Below are 9,408 nucleotides of genomic sequence, written 5' to 3' on the forward strand. Positions count from 1 at the left end.
TTTATCAAGTGCCAATGGTCCCTGTAAAAATTTATAGAGAAACCGTCTGGACCTGGGGACTTGTCTGGCTGTAAAGTCCAGATAGCTTTTCTTATTTCTTCCTCTGTTATTTCACTGTTTAACCTCTCATTCTCCTCAGCAGAGATTTTTTCCGGAAGGTACTTAAGGAAAGCCGAGTAGTCCGTGGCTCCTTGATTTTCGGTGAGGAGGCTATTGTAATGATGGAAGGCTGCTCTTTTAATAGATTCATGGTCATTATGCTGACTGCCTTGACTATCTGTAATAGTGGTAACAATGTTTCTCGTTTTTTTTGCTGTGGCCTGCTTATGGAAATATGCCGTATTTTTATCACCTTCCTTTAGCCATAATTCTCGTGACTTGAGCCTCCATTTGATCTCTTCCGCTCTCTTTATTTGAGTTAGCTGCCCCTGAACCTCCCATTCCTTACTTTTCAGCTGATTAGTGAATCCATGATCTTCTATTTGTTTGTGGATCTCTTCCAAGTTCTGCTGCATTTTTTCCTTTATTTTTTCTGGCTCTTGGTAGTTGGCTTTTGCCCAATCCTTGAGTGCTTTCCTTGTGTTTCGAAGTTTTGTTTCCCAAATATGATTTGGGGAGCCTTCAACGTGTTTCTTCCATGTTTCTTCTATGATAGCCTCAGCCTCAGCGCTGTCTCTCCACAAGGGATTGTACCTGAATGGAATTGGTCCCAAATGAGCATGGGAGTCCAACGTTAATAGGATGGGGAAGTGATCTGAGGCTGTGGCGCTGAGAATTTTGGTGTGGCCTGCAGCAAAGGAAGAAAGAAGGGAAACATTGATCAGAATTCTGTCCAACCTTTCCATAATGTTGCCTGGCCCCACTCTTCTATTGTTCCAAGTATATTTTCTATTTTTTGGTATGATATCCATCAGTTCATGCTCAGCCATTATCATTTCCAGCTGCCTTCTGAAGGGATCGGGGGTGAAGGTACCCCCCCTTTTCTCATTCGCATGAAGAATTAAATTGAGGTCTCCAGCAAGAATAACATTTGAATTCTGCTCATTGTCTATTTCTTCCTTCAATTCCTTCCAGCATTGTTCCTTTTCCCGGAAATGGTTGGGGATATAGACATTGTAAATGATTAAGTCACAGCTCTCTTCCTTGTTGACAAGGTTGGTCCTGATCCAGTTTTGATTGAGGACAGAGGATTTGCAATTCCAATGCTGCTTATTCCACATAGTTGTGATTCCTCCAGAGGCTCCTCTGGAATTGCTACTGGCCCCTGAGAAAGATTTTTGGGCTTCTATGATTAACTGCATTTCGCTCTGATTTTGCTTGGTTTCCTGAATCAGAACAATTTCGGGTCTTTCTGATTGAAGGAGATCTCGTAGGGCAGCTGATTTAGAGGGGTGCCCCATACCCCTGCTGTTCCAAGATAAAAGCTTCATCATGAGACATTCGAGCGAGGAGGTGCTCGCCTCTCAAGTTCTTTACCTGCTGTGTCTTTCTCTTGTGAACCTGTAATAAAGGAATCCATAGGAGTTTGGATCCCTAGAGCTATGTCCTTTTGCGTGCTTTCTTCCCGATGCTGCTTGGCTGATTTTCTGCCTGGTCCAGGTTTCTTGTGGATATCACCGGATGCACCAAGGTCCTTGGAGGAACTTCTGGTAGTTCTGATGGGGGGAGGACCAAAGACGGGCTGAGATGGGGTCGAAGAGATCAAGGGGGGCTCAATCCGAATCAATGATGGTTGATCAGGTTGAGGATCATCATAGGATACCTTCGATTTGTTTCTTGCTAAGGTCCTTTCCACTGAGTGAGGAGGGGAAGCTTGGAGGGGGGAAGAGGGGGAGATTCTGGGGCCTTTGGGGGAAGGAGGGGGAGATGGGAGATCCTCTGAAGCAAGGGATCCAAAGGGGTTGGTGGACGAGGGGATGACAGAGGGGAAGGGAGGAGTTCCGGAGTGAGGCACCTCAGGCTCAGGGGGTGGGTTTGATTTCTTCTTTTTCCTTACTATTTCCCATGCTTCCTCAGGGGTTTCAGAATTATTATTGACTTCTGATTTAGATTTAGAGCACCTATTGGCAAAATGACCATACTCATGACATACCTTACACTTGAAGGGAAGTTGCTCATAGTCCACCTGTTGAATATGCGTCCACTGATCCACTCTGAGTTTGACTGCCTCTGGAAGACCTTTGCCCAAGTCTACCTCCACACAGATCCTCGCACATGCATGCATATTTTCTTTTGGCTCTGATCTATCCACATATTTACCTATTGCATTTCCAATTGCTCGAACAGATTCATCGGCCCAACAGTGAAGCGGAAGATGCGGGAGGCGAACCCAAACAGGGACTGCGTTGGGTACATCCATTTCAGGATCGAAGTCCGGGGTCCAGCGGTTGAGATAAAGGCCTCTAGTGTCCATGAAGTATGGCCCATTCCTGAAAATTAGATTGCGATCCTCCACTGATTCGAAAAGGAAGGTAAAGAAGCCTCTTCCACAAAACCTAATCGCAATTTTCCCCTGGACCATGGCATTCCAGTTCCTTTCCACCCAACGTTGAACAGTTCGAGGGGAGGGCCATAGCCCCGTGAACTGTCCAACCAGGCCACGTTCAGCTAAGGCTACAGCAGATCTCCTTGGAAGAGATGGGGGAAGAGGGATTTCCGGAATTTCATCAAGCTTTTTGATAAATTTTGAGGCAGTAGGTCGGATCCTTTCAGAGATATTCTCAGGGATGAGAGAAGCAAAGGCCTTCTCGAGATCGGTCTGATCAGGAGCGGGAGGGTCCATCGAGCCTGGGGCGCTCAACGAAAGGCAAGGGAAGGGAGGGAGGGCAGGAGGCCCGGGAGAGCAAGAGATGCAGCAGAGGGCTGCCCTCAGAGGCAGCACGAACAGCCAGAGACGGGGCAGGAGGCCCAGAAGGGAAGCAGGAAAGGCACAGCGAGGGAAGCCCGCAGCGGGGGCTGCAAGCCCGGCAGCAGGGCTGCCAAGCTCGGACGATGACGATCAGGGCGTCCAGGGGCGGGAGAGCTCCATCTCCAGCGCGCGCGTCGAGTCCATCAAGTGCAAGGTTATCTTATGATTGTGACACCTTGTTAATCTTTGAAATATCTTGCAACCTTTTCTTTGCAAAGTATACATGAATTTGATCATCCCATCACATTTGTCTTTCTATAATCCTTGGATTTACTTCCAACATGTGAATAGATTTTATTGAGACTTGTATATTGAAGATGCCAACTATTGACATGATTTTAATGGTGTCTTGTGCTAATAATTACAAATCATGGATAAGCTTACATAACACAATGCCTTAATTTGTGGATGAGATCATCAAGGCTAGCTTTATTCATGAAATTTTAAAAATGACTACAACACTTACAATCTCAAACTCCTTCCTAAAAAACAAAATCGTAGGGGTCAAAGGAAGGGCTTTATGAAACCTCTTTTCAACTTGAAACAAAATATAAGGAGGCAGGCCATAGGTTCTCCACCACCCCAACTTAAGTTCAAATGAATGGTTTATAAAGTAGTATGAGAGATTCATCACAACTGATTTGAGGGGTAAATCCTCCAATTTTGAACTCAATTATTTTTCCTTAAAAATATCTTCAATAGCCACCAAATATCTATAATAGTAATCTTATTATGAATCGAACTAATATTATTACATGAAAGCACTTGATACTAGATAAAACTATATACATTTTTAATAATATTAACCACAAAAATACATTTCTAGGAAAATAATGAATCGAGTGATTCTATTGAAATAGATCCCTGAAAAGTTAAAAGAGAACATTATTCTCATAAAAAAAACCTTGATATTATCTTACATAAAAAAAACCAAAAACCAAAATATCTTACATAAACAAACTTATTATTATCTTACATTAAAAAAACCTCATTATTAATAATAATTAAAAAATATACCACACATATATTTCCTTCGGAAGTATAGAGCTACATGTGATACCTAAATTCAATGCAAGATTACCTTATTATTAATAATAATTAAAAAGTATACCACATACACTAGATTTTCATATAACCACACTAGATTTTCCTTCTGAAGTATAAAGCAACATGTGATACCTAAATTCACATGCAAGATTATGGTAAAAGTCCAAAAAAAAAAAAGTTGCATGCAAGATTATGCTAAAAGGTCAGTGGGTCCCATGATAAAAGTAAAAGTTTTTGAACAGTCACAAATACTAAAGAAATCACATTTATGATTAAACACTTCAATCCAAATTCCAAGAGCACCAATAATTCAGGTTTGTTTATTTTTCAACTAATTAAATCATATTGGCAATGTTCAAAAACAACACCTCGCCCACCTCTGTGAAAATAACACGGTGTTGGTGTACTATTTGTCACGACACAAATAGTACAGCGAATCAAATAGTACAGTGCTTCGTTGTAAAAAATATATGTACATTATTCTCATTGTCTCTCTTGGAAATGGATTTATTTTGGGATTTGAAATTTCGATAGGATGAATATAATATAATAATAATCATAATTTTCCAAAAAAAACCATAAAATAAAAATATATATTCTTATTAAAAACTAAAAATATTTGTATTTTTAACTTTAATAATAACATAGATTTATTTTTTTTCGCCGCCCAAGCAGAATAACTCTGCCCCTTTGCGCGTGAAGAAATCCAGGAAGAATAACTCCTCTGTCACATTGCGCGTGCAGAAATCCTGGCAGTTACACCTGTAAAGGGCAGAGTTTTTTTTCTTTTTACTTTCTCAGGATAAAAAAGAATAACTGGTCTGCCCACCTGTGCGAATAAATCCGAGTAGTCACATCAGTAAACAGGCCAAAGGAATTTTTTTTGGGCTAAGAAAGAATAACTCATCTGCCCAATTGCGGGAATAGACCTGAGTAGTCACATCAGTAAATAGTGCAAAGAAATTTATTTTTTTTTGATGAAAAAGAATAACTCGTCTGCCCAATTGCCCCAATAATTTCATACATTTGTTGAAGAGCCTTACACCAAACACGCCGGGTTTAGTAAATATTCCAGAAGAGTAACTAGGAATTTTAGGGTGGAAATTATAGATTTTATAAATGTGAAGTGATTTTCTAATATTCTTTAGGGTTAACTATTATTTGGGTGGAAATTATGGATTTTAAAGAATTGTAATTTTTTTTTATGTATATCAGAAATGAAATGGAACTTACTCTAATAATATGAAGAAATTTATAACTATTTTAAACCTTTTAAAAATGAAAAAATTTACAATTATATTAAAATTAATTAAACTTTACAAAGCAATAACTACATCTCACTATAAAAATTACAATTTTTTATAAAAATCATAGATTCCTAGAAATGCAGTGATTCCTGGTAAATAGAGCATCCACCATAGGGAAATGTCAAATGTCCTTGGATGGTTTTCCCTAGTTGGGATTGTAATGGTTTTCAAAACCGCTTTTGGAGTTCGCCTGCTTCTATAAACCGCGTTTGGAGTTCGCCTGCTTCTATATAAGGCAGCCTATGCCATTGTATTTCTCACCTCTTGCTTACCGACTTTGCCCTACTCCAGTTGTAGGTATGGTGGTTGTATATTTGGTGTAACCTAGGTATTGTTGTATATTTTTATTATGTCAGATGTCAATGATTTGGTCATATTATCAATGAATTGCTCATGTTATGTATTGATGCATAGTAACTTATCAATGTACACGTTAAGTATTGATGCACTTTAGCAGATTGAGTACAATAACTGAAGGCATTTTTCTTTTGCAGAAGTGTGGCATCCAGTTTCTGTAAGCCAAGAACATGAGCAATTTGCAACAAGCAGGGCGTAACGTCAGCGGTAACAACAACATGTTCGACCGAAAGTACAATAGCGGTGACAGGAACGTCATCGGCCCCAACACCCAGATCGACGGTAATCCAATCCTGGGCGACAACAGCGGCAACACCAACAACAGCGGCAACAAAATCAACAGCGGCAACAACAACACCGTGAACAGCAACAACAGCGGCAGAGCCGGCAGTAGCAACAAAGTCAGCATCGGCTAGTAGAGCACCTTACAGCACCAGGTAATGGAAACTTAAGTGACTTTTGTTTTCCTCTCTAGAATTTATGCTCTGCTCTTTCTTCAGTACTGAACTATATGCACAAATATGTGATGGTTTATGATTTCGTTTTCGTTTCATATGCACAAACACGTCATGAATTTCTTTTCTGGTGCTTAATTACATTTTTATTGCGTCGCAGGTATGGGGAAGAATAAATGTAGTCGAAGATTATCCGTTTATTACTATGTTAACTATTGATATATAGTTAGTTTAGAGCCAAATACTCTATTTACTTATAAATACCGAAGGTGTGTTGTAATTCTAATTTATGTATTAGCAAATTACCTGCCTGGTTACCCTGTTTTATGTATGAGCGAACTACCTGTCTGGTTACTCTGTTTCAATGTTTCTAATGGTTTGGTTTGGTTGTCCTATTTCCCAAAAAAAAAAGTTAATTGAATAATTAAATAAATAAACAGCCAATCAGAGATAAATTTAAAATACATATTCTTTTAAATAGGTCTAATCAATTTTAAAATACATATTCCTTTAAAGGTAATCATCGTTATATATTTATATACATGTAAATCAATGATGTATTTTACTAAACCATCGCTTTTTTATATTATCTAATATCAATATTTTTACATTAAAAGCCAAGTTCACTTTTGATAAAAAAAGTTTTATTTATAAAGTTAATTTAAAATATCAAAATTATTAAAAAAATATTTCATTAATTATTATAAAAGTTTTTGAATCTTATTTTTGTTGAAGCTAAATTTATTATATGTTGTCAAGTTTATGTAATATTTGTATCATATATAAAAAGTGAACATTTTTTATAGGTTCAAAAAATGAGCTTAATCTAGAATTGAACCAACCATTTCTTAATAGCAAAAATGTTTTAACATCAACTAATTAAATTAACTTTCTAGAATCGTATTTAATACTCAACCATGAAATTACTAATTGATATCTTAATAATTTTTAATGAAAAAATCTTGGACTCTTAAACTCAGTAACAAAGGTATTTTTACTTTCTCCCACCTTAATGCAGACCAATAAGGAGTCATCAATTAGTGAAGGAAATTTCAAATGTGTTCTCATTTTTTATGTTGAAGAAAATGTTAGATGTTTGGTTCTTAATGTTTTCATGGTCTTTAACTAATTCTCTAGTATCCTCAACTTTGTAATTTTATCATCTTTAAATTTTGTGCAATCATTGATCCAATTGAGAATAAGCTTTTGATATTCCAATTAGAATCACATTTTCACTTTCCTACAAACAATTTGACATATTTGTTGTTGTAATTCTGATTTATGTATGAGCAAATTACTTATCTAATTATTTTGTTTCAATAGTTTAGTTGTCATATCCATCACGATCCCAATACATAAACAAATTAATTAAAAACTTTTCAATAAAAAATAAATTTGAAATCCATATTCCTTTAAATGCACTTATTTAAATTTAAAAATGCACCTATTTAAATTTAAAATGCATATTCCTTTAAATGTAACCATTGTTATATATTTATATATATGTAATTCAATGAAATATTCCACTAAACCATGGTTTTGTTACATTCTCTATTATCATTATTCATATGTTAAAAGCCAAGTTCTAATCGGGAATGCTAGATTTTGATAAAACGTCTTTACTTATAAAGCTATTTAAAATACATATTTCTTTAAATGTGATCATAGTTATATATTTATATACATGTGATTTAATGATGTATTTTACTAAACCATAGTTTTTTTTTTAATACTATCCAATATCAAAATTTTTACATTCAAAGCCAAGTCTACTTTGCAAATGCAGATTTTGATAAAAAAAAGTTTTATTTATAAAGTTATTTTAAAATATATTGTATTCAAAATTATTAAAAAGAGTGTTTCTTTTTTTGCTTAAATAAGAGTCGAACCTTCTATTTAAATAGAAAAAACAAAACCATATTACAAAATGTACACATGAGAAGTGGGCCACCTAAAGCCAAAGAAACTGAGCCTAAGGCCCACTGTCCTATCTTCAGGCCCACCAAACCCAACGTCGGAACCACAAAGGAGAAATGAACACCCACAACCGTTCGATTTGTCATCGGATATTGACAGTCAAAAACAATATCGGAACGCTAACAAGCATACTTTTTAACTCTTGAATCAGACCCGATAAGCAATTAGAGATCGTTCTATAAAAATTTCGGGTTCGATTTGGCTAATAACCCTCGCGCATGTAGTCCACCCGATATCCACCAGATGCAAACGATTCGCGTCGGGCCTTGTAATTTGCTCGATGTTTAACTCTGCTTCCAGACCCAAAGTCTAATAAAGTTGCCATTAAAGTTGATTTCGGGTCCGTTTGGCTTGATGACCCTCTTGCAATTTGCCCCACGAAATTGCTAAGATTGCTTCTGTTTCTCCTATCTGCTCACACTTTAACCAAGCTCCCTTCAAAGCCAATAAAAGGCAATCTGTTGTATAATTCAACTCCATGTGCATACTTATGTTGTCATTCTAAACCCACCCGAGAACCTTGTGTTTGCAGAGTTCTAGGCTCCAATTCTGGCCCAAAGGACCGGACATTCTTTTCCTAATCTCCTCGATCTATTGCATCAAGTGAACTGAAATTCAACTGATTCCCGCTGTCTACAATATGTTAGCATCCCCTGTTCTGATAAAGCTCCCGGTCCGCATTCGCCTGTCTGAGACACTCTTCCCTCAATCTACCCTGGGGGGTCTCTGTCTATTTATATTTATTATTGCTTTTAGCATAGAGTACTCCTTCATTAGCTAAGATGTCCGCTAATTTGTTGGCTGTTCGACGCACATGAGTGAAACTCAGGGTTCTCATGTTCTACAGGTGGGAATGAATCCTTTGGTAGACTTGCAGAGGCCTCCAATGTCTCGAACTTTTTCCGGAGCTAAGCCATAGCTTCAATTATAATGTTATGAAGATTTGAGTCCCTCATGATTTCTAAGCATTGCTCAAGGGCCATGAGCTTTGCCATATTATTTGTGGCTCTCCCCAAATTACTATGAAATATGATATCTATGCACCCATTCTCATCCCTTATCACTCCTCTATAACCAGCCATGCCCGAGTTTCCTTTTGAGGCCCCATTTATATTGCATTTCAAAAAACATTGAGGGGGAGGTTGCCAAAAATCATTATTAGCAATTATATGATTTGAATTTTTGTTTTTGCCCTATGGGATAAGCCTCTACATACCCAACTGTAGTAGTATCTGCATATCAGTATCTGTAGGATTGTTCTCAGGGGGGTTTTTAATGAGGATTCCTACCATCTCATTGAGTTGTCTTAAGATCTGTGCCATGATGCTCTGGGAAGAACCTTTGTTGTTTTTGAATA

General features: G+C 37.3%; 1 long non-coding RNA gene across 1 annotated transcript; it reads left to right on the top strand.

The window, feature by feature from the left end:
- Positions 1–5,407: 5,407 nt before the first annotated feature.
- Positions 5,408–6,405, top strand: LOC149185556 (uncharacterized). The gene is made up of 3 exons (XR_016256042.1): positions 5,408–5,559; positions 5,757–6,056; positions 6,235–6,405. It is a non-coding gene; the product is annotated as an uncharacterized LOC149185556 (long non-coding RNA).
- The last annotated feature ends 3,003 nt before the right edge of the window (positions 6,406–9,408 follow it).

Source organism: Pinus tabuliformis, chromosome 3_1 (assembly GCF_031772625.1).
Source record: "Pinus tabuliformis cultivar Carrire ecotype Pingquan chromosome 3_1, CPIR1, whole genome shotgun sequence".
In the NCBI taxonomy this organism is placed as follows: Eukaryota; Viridiplantae; Streptophyta; class Pinopsida; order Pinales; family Pinaceae; genus Pinus; species Pinus tabuliformis.